Raw genomic sequence first — 14169 nt, forward strand, 5'->3', positions numbered from 1 at the left:
TTATATTATAGTTATTTGATTATGTATGTGTCTCACACTCTCTTGCCATAAATTTGAAAGTTCAAAAAAACAGCAATGCTCTCTCATCTCAGAAATTTCCACATCACGCACAGTTCCTGGCATATACTAGGCAAGTGTTTGTAAACTGATTATACTTTAAGAATTAAATTATTTTTTATTGTGGCAACTTATATATAACATAAAATTTGCCATTTTAACCATTTTTAAGTGTAAAATTCAGTGGCATTAATTATATTTACAATGTTGTGCTACCATCACCAGCATCCATTTTCCAAAATTTTTTCATCACCACAAACAGAAACTCTGTACCCACTGAGCATTAACTCCCCTTTCTCCTCTCCCCCAGACCCTGGTAAATTCTACTCTATTTTCTGTGTCTACGAACTTGCTTGTTCTAGATGTTTTGCATAAGTAGCAACATACAATAGTTGTTATTCCACATCTGGTTTATTTCACTTAACATAATGTTTGCAAGGCTCATCCATTTGGTAGAATATATCAGAATTTCATTCCTGTTTATGGCTGAGTAACATTCCATTGTACGGATATACCACCTTTTGTTTATCCATTTATCTGTTGATAGACTTGGGTTGTTTCCACCTTTTCGATATTTTGAATAATGCTGCTATGAACATTCAGTATACAGGTATCTGTTCAAATCCCTGCTTTCACTTCTGACTATTAGCTCTTTTATGCTGTGGAATTTCCTTACATAAATCTTGAGAAATGCAAATATTTTTGTTGTTGAATTCATTTTCCAATATTGCATTCCAAAAGATTTATAGAAATCATAATGTAATTAAAGGGTTTGGGGGTAACCACAATCTTACCATTAGATGTTATTTCTAAAGTTTAAGCTATTTTTGTGGCCCCAATGGTATCTCAAAGGTTAACTGAACATTAATGAAAACAACCTTGATTCTTAAACTCTGCTTTTTCACATTTTTATTTTTGATTTGTTCTATTCCTATGACCAAAAGTGCTTGAAACATAATCAAAAGTTCCCTGTATAAAAAATAACACCAGCAGGAATATACAGATTTAATCCTACACTAAAGAGTGATATGGAAATATAGTAGTTAAGGGTGCTAGGCCGGTATTCATAAAATTTTACATTCTAATTGAAGCTCTAGCAGCATGATTGGGAAAGTTAACAGCTCTTTCAATTCTCTTATCCATAAAATGGAAACAGTATCTGCCTTGTCAACTTTACAGACTTAACTACAGTTACCAAATGCAACAATGTACATAAAAGCAATGAGAACCAGAAACTGACCAAGTCGGCAAACACTGTATCTACCACATGCAAAGCACTAGATACAGACAAGTAGCACATAATCTGAAAGTGGTTCTCAATTTTATCCAGACCAACAGCCCATTTTTATAACAAAATTTCTATCACCCCTTAAATTATTCCAAAATAAAAATCTAACCTGGGTACAAATATTTTCAAAAATTTAACAATGTCCTAATTGTAACATAAAGGAGAAAAAGAGTAACAGAAAATAAATTGTGTATTTCTATATGTAAAAGCTCAGCATACCAAATAAAAAAGTTAGATGCTTGCATTATATGTAGAACCACCATAAATATGACATCTAAAAATTCAGATCTTCTAAGAAAGGTGTGTTGTATTGACTACTCAAGTATCACAATGGCATTGCAGTTGGTGACAAAGATTTTTCGAAACGGTGAACTCTTGATAAAGTTCCAAACAAAACAACTTCAATTGACAGAGAAAGTGAATTCCTGGAAAATTGAGTATATATTAAGGAGTTAGGTTCTAGGCTAATTATAGGTTATCCTCCTACATGAATTTCTGTGGCATTTGAAGTCTTGTGGGATGTAAGATAATTCTTCATTGTACATCACATTGCAGAATAGCATTCCTGGGCCCTACCCTCTAAACCTCTTCCCACAAGTTTCCACAACACCCTCAAGGAGCCATACTTACTCCATTGAGAACCACTGATCTAAAAGACCCAGACATATTATTATGCTAAGTAAGAAACACTAAAAGAGGTAGATATTAACGTGACCTGTAACTGTAAATGAAGGAGCATGGAAAATCCACAGATAAACTAAGCCCTGACATGATGTATCATACAAGATAGGATAGGCTATGTTGTGATGACAAACTCAAAATGCTCACTAGCTTAAAACAAAGATTTATTTTCTCCTTACGCTACATGTCCACTGCAGATCAACTGGGGGCACCGCTAACTGTCATGTTTCAGAGATTAGAATGATAAAAGCACTATTCTCTACATATGCCCTTAAATGGCAAAGTAAGGGAGAGGGCAATTCATGCACTCTCTTAAAGGCTGACTATCACTTCTGCTCACATTTGATTGGCCAAAGTTATATGGCCATTCCAGTGGTTCTCAAGCCTGGGATTAATTTTGTCCTGTAGGGAACACTTCAGACTGTCACAATGTGGGGCGGGAGAGAATACTACTGGGCATCTAGAGGGTAGAGGCCAGACAGAGATGCTGTTAAACATCCTGTGATGCACAGGACAGCCCTCCACAACAAAGAATTATCGATCCTAAAACATCAATACTGCCAAGGTTGAGCCACTGTCAGCCACGCCTAATTTCAAAAGAATGGGAGAGACAGGGAAGTACAATACTACCATGTGCCAGTGGAGAGTCGTAAGAATATTGGGGAAATAGTACCACATGTAGTTAAGAATTTGCCAGGCTGAAGGAAAATCCTAGAAAAAAGCAGAGAAGCAAAAGAGTGCAGATGTTTTATCTAGAGTACGTTCATGGTAGGAAAGAGGGGAGGAATAGCAGCATTTGATTTGTATTAGAAAAAAAACAGCAGTAAGAACATGGACGATAGCTTTAGAGATAAATAGAAGCCAGTTAGAAGACAATGATCAGAAAAATAATATGGGCCTAAATCAGGGGAATGGGCAATGGAAACAAAGGAGGGAGCCAATGAGATATTTTTAGATAGAACAGACTGGCCTTCTTAACCAACTGGATATGAGGGCTGAAAAAGAAAGGGATATTCAAAAAAACTGTCCACTTCCATTCCATTTAGTTAAGCTAAACTAAATAATGAAGAATAAAAATTAAATGAGGGTAAGTAACAAATTCAAATTTAGATATACTGAGTTTGAAGAGCTTATGAGAGAAGTTAGAGCTATTTGAAGGTCACTAACAGAAAAAGGTATTAGGTGAAGTCAAGGTAACAGAACCAACCACCTCAAGGTGATAGGGATGATACAGAGGTAGGAAAGTCAGGAAAAGAGGCAGAGAAGTGAAAGATACTCTTTGTGCTTGTATCCTATTGTTTCCTATTTGTATCCTATTTGTTCTTGTGTCCTATTGTGTGTTTTGTCCTGCTACTAATCACAACCTATAAACTGATGTTGATGACAATAGCAAATCTATGGACTACAAAGTCAGATAACCAAGCTAATTAAGATACTCTTGAAAATTAAACAAGCTGATGGCTGGCCTGAGAGGCTCTCCATGTAAGTTCATAAATTTTAGGTAATGAATGTTGACTTTTTATTTTGAAGATGTTTGCTTACTTTTGAATTATTCACTGCATTATATATGTCAAACATATTTTCTTGAAGTTATAAAGACGTTTTGATCATGATCAATAAAAATAAGTTCTCAAATACTCTCATAAGTTTAACGAGGAGGAAAAAAGGCAGGGCTGATGAAATATCACTAGGAAGAGATACTCAGCACAAGTTTGCAAGCAAGAAAAAAAGATGTCCAGGCTTACTTCAACTGCCTGCAGCACATGGTATAGCCAAAATTCTAAATGGAGAAACCTCTGAGAGTTGAACTTTGTCAAACTGAGGGCAGTTAGAGAGGAATTTTCAAGACCACAAAGCACAGGTATAAATGATTACGGAAATGTGAGAGAGTAATACAATCAAAGAAACAAAAAATATTTTTGAGCTGACTTTTAAGATGCACCACAAAGGACAAATTTGTAGGTATACTTCTTGTTTACCCATGGGTCTTAGATTTGAATGTATTTCACATATTGGTATACCAGCTTCACTTAAAATAATCTTAGTTAAAAATTAACATTTTCTGAATTAATAAATTAGGCTTATTTAAAAAAGAATCCACAAAGTACTAGAGTTGACATGTTTTGTCTGCCAGCATAAACTAGGGTAATGCTGATTTTCCAGAGACTCTCCCTATCTGAGTGGATGGGCAATTCCCAGCCTGATTGATCAGAGTCACCCCTGGTCACACAGGTTAAGACATGGGAGAGAACCCAAGCCAGGCCAATGTAAGGACTTCTTGGAAGAGCAGAGAAAAAAAGTTCTCTTTCTGCTGAACTTGAAGCTGGGAGTGGTTAACCTGGAGCATACCTAAGATGTAAAATAAGAGAAAGGAACAAGATAGCCTTGATGATACAAATTGAGACCAAAGATCCAGCAGTCTGAGGCCAACTTTATCTCTAGACCAAACCAAGAAACTCCCCTTTTCACTCAAGTTTGACTGCTAAGCGTTTCCTAATTAATAATTGGACAAAAATTAAACTAATAACATTCTCAGAAACAGCTGTGATATAATATAAACCACATAAACAATAGAATCAATCAATAATGTAGTCAATAATACAGAGAACTAGTTTCTTTAAAATAGCAGTTGTCAAACTCTCTGGTCTCAGGACCCCCTTACACTCTTAATTATTGAGGATCCCAAATAACTTTTATGTGGGTTATATCTATTGATATTTATCATATTAAATATTAAAGCTAAGAAAGTTTCAAATATTTTTATTAATGCATTTAAAATATTAATACACCCATGTGTTAACAATACATTTTATGAAAAATTGTTTCCCAAAACAAGCAAAAAATTTAGTGTAACAGCACTGTTTAACATTTTTGCAAATTTCTTTAATGTCTAGCTTAATAGAAGATAGTCTGAGTCTCATAGCTGCTTCTGCATTCAATCTGTTGTGATATTTCTTGATTCAACACCAAAACTCAACAAGTGACAATTCTTAAAGGTTAGTTGCAATGTGCAATCTGAAACATCAATGAACCTTTCGCTCTGTTTATGTAGATCTTCCAAATAGTGAAACATTTCCTTATAAAATATACTAAAATATCACATTACTTAATATTTCCACCAATCTCCTCAGAAAAGTTGTTAAGTATTTAGAAGCTGGCAAGCTTACTGCGGCAGAGATATGTTTCTAAAAATCTGATTTTCACTTGAAAGCTCAGATTTTATCATTGGCAAAAAACAGTTGATTTCCTTGAAGTTGCAGGCTCACTTTATTCATTTTCAAAAAAAAAATGCCTGCCAAACACCCAACTCTGAATAACTATAGTTTATCTATCAGTCATTCTTTTAAGTAAAAATAAAAATAGTGTTCCATTAAAAAAGCAGCTAATTTAGCTTAGCTCTTAGTTCAACCACACAAGTGGTTTTCCTAAAGATGAACATTATACTTCAATGTGCTTTATGTACACTTCCTATTTAATTGCAATGAACATAAAAAAGACATGCACTCAAGAACAGATTTTTAAAATTAAAACTTTTTACTGCTTTACAAAGGACATTAAGTGAAACTGACATTTTCTCAAATGCTTAACACAAGTGTTTGGCTGTGAAGAACAGTTAACTCACACAGTTTGGTGTCACTGCCTTGATTCACGCTAAGGTGCCAACAGTTTACTCACCACTGCTTCTTCACCATCAGTGCAAATGTCAACATGGTTAAAGGGCAAATAATGTCTCAGTTTTATTAAAATAATTTTGACCTCATAAATCCCCTAAAAGAAAAGGGTCTTGGTGATCACCAGGAATCTGTGGACTATACTTTGAGAGCCGCTGTTTTAAAAGATTGGAAACTAAGTTGAATTTTAAGAACTGACAACTGAAAAACAGATTTCATAAAACTTTAAATGGAGGAGACTATCAAATCATTTAGCTTATTCTTTCAAAAAAGGCTGTTATCAAAAGCCCCTGTAGATTAGCCCATTCCTATTAATAGATATCAAGGAAGGGGCCCTACCTTTAAAAAGAACTCTAGCAGGTGCTACCAGGTTACAAAGCACTAATTTAGTCTACGTACTTTATTATTTACCAAAAAAAGCAGTGAAACAAATTATAATATCATGAACACAGGCAACTGATTAAAAGACTAATTACACAGAAATTGTGTCATTTTCTTTACAATTAGCAAGTCACTTTATTTCAACATTTAAACAGAAAAGTAGGGGACATCTATGACATAGATGCAGCTAGTGTATCTAATTACAATAATTCCTGGCTTATCTTGCCCCATAAAGTATTAACTTCTAACTGTTCAACAGATGACTCAATTATTATGATTGATATCAAATGCTCTAGAACTCATTAATGAATACGAAGGAAATATATCCTTAATTGAGTTTTACATTTAGAAATACTTGAAGAAATGACTTGAAGACCTATATTGCATACATCCATTCACATTAAAACACAGAAATCATAACTTACTACAAAGACAAACATTCAGTAACAGTCCTTTTTTTTTTGACTAAGAAACTTGCTTTATTTGTTGACTTGCCAGTAATTTGGGAGGATGTGGCATGATAGAAATTTTTAAAAATCAACTTTTTATGAAAACATAACAAAACATAATGTTGGTAATCATTTCATTTCCTTTGATATTACTAAAAGTTTAAAAATCCCCTTTAAATTTCTCTATAGTTTTCAGGTTGAATTTATCACCTGTGCCGGTTTGAATGTATTATGTCCCCCAAACGCCATTTTCTTTGATGTAATCTTGTGTGGGTGGACCTATCATTTTCTTTGATGTAATCTTGTGTGGGTGGACCTATCGGTGTTGATTAGATTGTAATTCTTTGAGTGTTTCCATGGAATGTGCCCCACTCAGCTGTGGGTGATGACTCTGATGAGATAATTTCCATGGAGGTGTGGCCCCACCCATTCAGGATGGGCCTTGATCAGTGGAGCCATATAAATGGGCTGACAGAAGGAGCAAGCTGCTACAGCCAAGAGAGACACTTTGAAGAAAGCACAGGAGCTGCAGATGAGAGACATTTTGAAGACAGTTGTTGAAAGCAGACTCTTGCTCCGGAGAAGCTAAGAGAGGACAAATACCCCAAGTGCAACTAAGAGTGACATTTTTGAGGAACTGCAGCCTAGAGAGGAACGTCCTGGGAGAAAGCCATTATGAACAGAATTTTGGAGCAGACGCCAGCCACGTGCCTTCCCAGCTAACAGAGGTTTTCTGGACACCACTGGCCATCCTCCACTGAAGGTACCCAGTTGCTGATGTGTTACCTTGGACACTTTATGGCCTTAAGACTGTACCTGTGTAACCAAATAAACCCCCTTTTATAAAAGCCAATCCATTTCTGGTGTTTTGCATTCTGGCAGCATTAGCAAACTAGAACGTCACCTAAAAAGTCACAAACATTTTGATGTGAAATTTTCAATGCAAAGTTTTCTGACCTTCAAGATGAAGTAAATTAAATGCCTGATTAAAAATAAATTATTTTTAAGCTTAATCTATCAAAAACATAGGAGTTACATATATTTAATTAAAACGAAAAAGGTTTCTGGGGAAAATAATTTCAGGGTTGACTCATTAACACTAATTTTTTTAAATGCAAGTTTATTGAGATATACTTAAACACCATATAATCTATCCAAAGTATACAATCAATGGCTCACAGTATCATCATATAGTAGTGCATTCATTGCCACAATTTACAAACATTTTCATTACTCCAAAATAAAAAAAAATTTAAAAAAAATTAAAAAAGTAAAAAAGAATATCCAAACCATCCCATACATCCCACACCCCTTATCCCTCCCTATTATTTACATATTTTTTATCATTACTTTCTTACTCATCTGCCCATACACTGGTTAAAGGGAGTGTCAGTCACCAGATTTTCACTACCACGTGGTCAACAATAAAAGCTATATAGTGATACAATTATCATCAAGAATGAAGTCTACTGGATTACCATTCAACGGATTCAGGTATTTCCTTGTAGTTATTCTAATAAACTACAAACTAAAAAGGAATACCTATATAATGCATAAGAATAACCTCCAGATTGACCTCTCAACTCGATTTGAGATCTCTCAGCCACTGAAGCTTTGTTTCATTTCTTTTCCCCTTTTGGTCAAGATGGCATTCTCAATCCCACGATGCCAGGGCCAGGCTCATACCCGGGAATACACTTTAAATCATAACTAGGAAGTGCATTTAAAACATGTACAGTCAAGTTTGATAAATTTTAAGTAAAATCCTGAATTACTCCAGTGCCCAAACGATCACAAAGTAAAGCCTGTACTATTTTAAAAACAAATGAAGCAATAAGGACAACAAAGCTAAATTAACCAAAGCCTTTAAAAATCAAGAAGTATTTTTTTTTAATAAAACAGATTTCCATGCCTCCTCCCACTCCATTCCCATTCTGAATTAGTGTGCTGGGGAGGAGGGTGGGTGGCAAAGAATATTTTGTGTGTGTGTGTGTGTGTGTGGGTGGGTGTGTGTGTGTGTGTGTGTGTGTGTGGGTGGGTGGGTGTGTGTGTGTGTGTGCGCATGTGTTTTAACAAGCTCTTACTAAGAATCAACTGTATCTGCAGACCAGCATTTGGGAATCACTTCAGATGATATAAATGGAGAACTGAACATTCCTCCTACATGATCTATTAGATCTAACAGAACTGCTAACTAGTTTAACTTGTTGAGCAACTGTCTCAGCATGTAAATTAACCCCAGAAAGCAAAAGCTAAATCAAGACAACCTGCCCTATCAGGAACCAGTGAACTGACCAGTTAATTGCTGGCTGGAACATTTTATGGTTTCCAAGCAGATTACCCTCCTAAAACCAAATTCCACTGGGAGTTTAGAGGCTAATTTAGGCAAAATCCTTAGTCCCTAAAAGGAGCACAAGTAAGCATTATAGAATACTTTAAAAGAAAACCAACTTCCAATTTAGAATAGTGATGACAGACCAACTTCTCACCATGGGAAACACAGCTTCCTACAACTTGCTACTAGACAGTTCAAATGAACTGGAAATGAAGAAAGAGAAAGAATGCCCTACAAACTTGGAAGCAAAACAAATGTAGCAGTACCTTCAAAAGACCCATTAAGTTAGATAAGAGATGATCATATTGTGCAGCATGTATATATCACTGTGCTAAAAATGTAAAACTAACACATGAAACAGTTCAAAAGAAAAAGTTAGGGGACCTTAATGGCTCAACTACCTCAGAGCTCTGACCTGGGTACTTAAACCCCAGGCTAACTGAATTATACTTTCTGCGGGGTGGGATCCAGTCATCAGCCAAGATTGAGAACGACTGCCCTAAACCTTAAGTAAAAAACCATTAATATGATGACCCCACACAGATGCAAGTTTCCCAAAAATGCAAAAATATCTCATTTAAAATTTAAATAATGAAATATAGTCCTTGAGCTGGAAGGTATTTATAATTATCACCAATTTTAAATTAAGATGTATCAACAGACACTTTTAATGGTCTCTCAGCTATCTACCTGATCTAATTTGCAGTAGCAAGTAATCAAGATTTAAATTCTTGTAAGAATCTGACCACTTATCATTTTAGTTTTACATATTTAGTACTACCCTGGTTTTCATTCTCTCATAGCTAAAACAAACTTTCCTCTATAAGAATCACACCATGTAATAGTGTCAAGGTGACAAAACCTGAAATACCTTGTACCGGAGTAAATGGAATTTGGCCAAATTTCTCATCACCAACATTACACATTTTACACTGAGAAAAACAATCCAAAAAATCTAAATCTGACTCATTATCAAGCACATGCTTAAATATGATGATACGAACAGCATCATACTGAAAGTGGCTAAAACAAATATCTGAGCATATGTGTCAATTGCTTGAATTTCTCTTTTTAAAACAATCAAGTCTTAAACTGTTCAGCAAAAAGTCTAAAATTTAATAATTATATTTATTTATATTAAATGGTGTATTATTCTAGCCCAGTTTCTAACTTTCAGTTAGTGCAGAAAACCATGAAATCTATTTAGTCAAGTTAGTTTTATACATGCATCACCTCAGAATCACCTATTACCACTGTTTAAACAAAAAATTCTGCCTAACTATACAATCTACTAGAACAAGAAGGAAATCCCAAACATGCTGTACAATGAGCAATGAAATGGGTAATATAAGATGCTTAAAAAACCATCGTCTTCTGAACGAGAAACGGGGAAAAAAAGGTAGCTAGGAGGGAGACAAAATAGAACTGAAATAAAGTTTAAACACAAGAAAAATAATTCATGTTATCACCAATACAGGCAAAATATTACGCAAGACTAAACATGCATTTTAAATTTAATGGACTAGGCAGATCCTGTAGGGTTAACTGTGTTAGTAGAGGCCTGGGCAATTCACAACCCAATGACAATGGTGTCTAATGATGTTAATTAACCTCTGCACTGGCTCAATGAGAAAAAGTAGCTTCAGAGCCAAAGAGCTGAAATGTAACTGCTAGCATAAATTAGTTTAATACTTGCTCTTTAATTTGGGGGGGGGGGGGGAATCTGAAAGGGAATGCAGAGAAAAAAATTCACACTCAAATGGAGAACTAGCTCAACTAGCAACCTAGCTTAAGTAACTAAAGCATAGATTTTGAGATCTGCTGCTTCTTAGTACATAAGTAGACTTGCTTGAAGGAGGAAAGCCATCATAAAAGGTCAATGATCCACATAAAACTTATTCAGACTCTCTCAGCACAAATTTTCGTTCAGTCTGAAACAGATTTGCAGTTTTTCTCTAAGTTCAAGAATTTACACTGAAATCACTTAGCTAAACCAAGTTTCTATTTAGACATTCCCAATTCAAAAATAAAAAATTAAAATGCAGTATCTCTTGAAAGCAAATTCACCCAAAAACCTAGAAAGCAACAAAAAAGCCACTTCTAGTTGCTTCAAGTCATAAATGCTTGACCTCCCTCTGTAACATTTGTTCTGTAACAAACCCATTTAAGGAAATAAAATCATGACACATTATGGAAGAAACATTAATGAGAAACCATATTTTAAAATGTTAATTATGTCCATCAGTTACAACTTAGAATGCCATGTACTAATCATAAAAGAACTTTTCAATATAGAGAAAATAAATCATTAGTAAAAAAAAAAAAATTACACTTTAGAACTTCATATGCTATATTTCAACTAAAATATATTTAGTCCCGGTATGGCAAAGGTAATTTACTCAAATGCAATGTTCTAAATTTAATTACTTTATAAAAGTATGCATTTCTGCCTTTCCTATTAAGACTCTAAATGGATTCTGTCTGCAAAAAATACTGAAACTACTTCTTAACTGAATATTCAAGCTGCTGAGACTAAAAGGATGCTAACTCTCAAAAAAGTCAAAGGTTGACAAAAATCAGCCAACACCACATGCCTTTAGAGTCAATACAGGCTATGATTACCCATATCTTGTATTATAATCACTAAATAACTGGCAATTTCAGCTTAAACTATAGTGCAAAACCTAAAAGAATTAAGAAACTAATTCGAAAATACGGTAAAGATAAATGTTTTCATATTATTTAAAAAAAAAGTTTACTAGGGTTTTTAGAGGGAAAAAAGCTACCAATTTTCAACAGGATTTTTTAAAAATCTCTCTATATTCGCAAAGAAGCCTTCAAATTAACTAAATACATCAGTTTCTTTCAAAATTCTAGCTTGGAAACTCAGAACAGCAGTTTGGGGCCTGTGATGAAGTCAAAGCCCTCCACGCTACACCAATGTCACCCTCAGTACACTTAGTCCTAGCAATAAGATAAACTATGTCTTTTATCGGAAACATTTTTTATTGGGGGCGGGAGAGGGAATGGCGGTTCAACTGGGTGCTAAAAATGTTTCCTGCATACTGCTATCACCCACAGTACGCAAAAAGTAAACAAAGCAAAGCCAGAAACGTGAACCAGAATGACACAATAAGGACGAGAAAGGGGTGAGGAGAAAATTAAAGTGTGCTTAACAAAAAACAAAGAAAAACTATTTACAACTTTTGGGAAACATTTTTTATTGGGTGCGAGAGAGGGGGTGGCGATTCAATGAGGTGCTAAAAATGTTTCCTGCATACTGCCATCACCCACAGTACTCAAAAAGTAAACAAAGCAAAACTAGAAACGTAAACTAGAATGACACAATACGGAAGAGAAAGGAGTGAGGAGAAAAATAAAATATGCTTGACAAAAAATAAAAGCTATCTACAACTTTTATTTCGAGAGAAGGTTCCTCCCCGTCCACACTCCAACCTACCCAACGCGCTCTGCCGGGGCACACAGTGAAACTACTCAAGAACAACAAAGAGGAAGAGCGGCCGCAGCAGGAGTCCTCCCCATCCGAGTTTAACTTGATTCCCGTCCAAACTGCGAGGAGAGTACGGGACCGGAGGACCGACTCCGGCGGGCGCTCGAGGGACTGGAGGCACCGCGCCCAGCCCGACCCAGGAGGAGCCGCCAACCCGACCGAGCTCCTCAGGCGGCCGCGCTCGCTCTCCCAGCGGACCCGACAACCTCCCGCGCGCTCCGCGCAGCCACTGCCGCCGGGAGACCGCCGCGGGGCGGAGAAGCCGCGGGCGGGGCGCGCGGGCCTGGCCGGGGGAAGGGGAGGGGACATGGCGCGGTTACCTGGGCTCGGGTGGTGGCGAGGGAAGTCCGCTCTCCACCGCTGCTCCTCCGCGGAAGCTCGGGGCTCGTAGCTACCCCGGCGGTACAGACCACTCCTCAACCCCCGCCTCCAGGCGTCCCGGCCAGGTCGCCCCCTTCTCCACACCGCACCGCTGCCCGCGCGGGCCGGGCTGGCTCGAGCTCCCGGGCCGCCCCGCGGCTGGGGGCCTCTATCGCAGGGCTCCCAGCTCCCCTCACCCACTCCCGCCCTCCGGACGGCCGGGAAACCGAGGGGAGGGCGAGAAGAGCCTTCCGAGGAGAGCTGGCAGGCACGAACGTGGGCTCCTCCACCCAAGCCGCTCCGTTACCGCAGCGGCGACGACGACCAGGGCCGTGTTGTTGCTGCCAACTTGTCGAACGGACACTGAGCATGCGCGCGCTGAGACCACATCCGGGTAATTTCAGGGTTTGGCCCTTTTCCCCCTCAGCTTTCTTTTCTCCCCGCTGCCCCCGCCTCCTGCCCCGTGTGACGGGGAGGATCGCTCTGCGCAGGCGCCTACGGTGCAGCGCGGTCGACAGACCGCTGGGAGTCCCGGCCTGGGTATGGGTCCCGGTGGAGAGCGCTTCTCCACCATCGTAGGAGGAAAGGCTGCCTGGAGAGGGTGGTCATGAAAGAAGTTGGCATCCCTTTCCAAAAAGTACCCAAGCAACCGGGAAGAAGGGGCTGCACTCCTACAGAATCGGCTTAATAGTTGGCGACTAATTCTAATAGGTGTTTATGAATAGCAGTCAGTGAAGGTTTTGTTTTGTTTTGTTTGTGTGTTTTGTTTTGGTTTTTTAGGACCCATATGGATACAAAAATTAGACTTTAAAATCCAAATGCCAGCTCAGGGGAAAAAGTGGTCATAGTGATTTACTTTAGGAAGAGACTGACGGTGACCGCACCTTCCTTCTCGCCTTGGATCACGAGATCCAAAGATATTTAAATTCCTGAGACACACCCTTGGGTTAAGGACACGCACATAACATTAATCAAGGAATCGCATTTGAGAGTCTTGCCAGGAGTTGTGAAATGTGAGCGATTTTTATTGGAAGAGTTTTGGCGGAATCTCAGAGTTGGAAGGGACCTTCGATGTCATACAACATACCTAACTGGGTTACCTGTTGGGTGGGGAAAGACAAACTCTGCTCTTGACTCTATACTTTTATTTGAATTTTTACAAGAGGCATATATTTCTTTTGTAATTTAAAAAGTTTCAGCACACTATATGCATATACATTTTTTTTCACCAACCTGGAAACACTTCCCATTGGAGGTCCCACCAAAACTAATAATTATAAATTTCTGAAGTCTTTTCTTGAGCCTTGGCTCTCAGAAGCTTCACTCCTCCACCTAACATTCACACCACTCCTGGCCCCATTCTGTCCTCCTCTTCATCAAAATGCAGGTTCTTCCCTCTTCTACTAGAAAGCCCCTAAAACAGACTTCTTCAAACT

At 37.8% G+C, this 14169-nt stretch overlaps 1 protein-coding gene across 3 annotated transcripts in view; it reads right to left on the minus strand.

The window, feature by feature from the left end:
* SMAD4 (SMAD family member 4) overlaps positions 1–13096 on the minus strand; it is a 67855-nt gene extending 54759 nt beyond the window's left edge. For all 3 annotated transcript variants that reach the window (XR_005212171.1, XM_037805650.1, XM_037805651.1), the window contains exon 1: positions 12694–13096. The gene's annotated coding sequence lies outside the window, so the exon portion shown is untranslated. The remainder of the gene's footprint in view (positions 1–12693) is intronic.
* Between the last annotated feature and the right edge of the window lie 1073 nt (positions 13097–14169).

Source organism: Choloepus didactylus, chromosome 16 (genome assembly GCF_015220235.1).
Source record: "Choloepus didactylus isolate mChoDid1 chromosome 16, mChoDid1.pri, whole genome shotgun sequence".
NCBI classification, from domain to species: domain Eukaryota; kingdom Metazoa; phylum Chordata; class Mammalia; order Pilosa; family Megalonychidae; genus Choloepus; species Choloepus didactylus.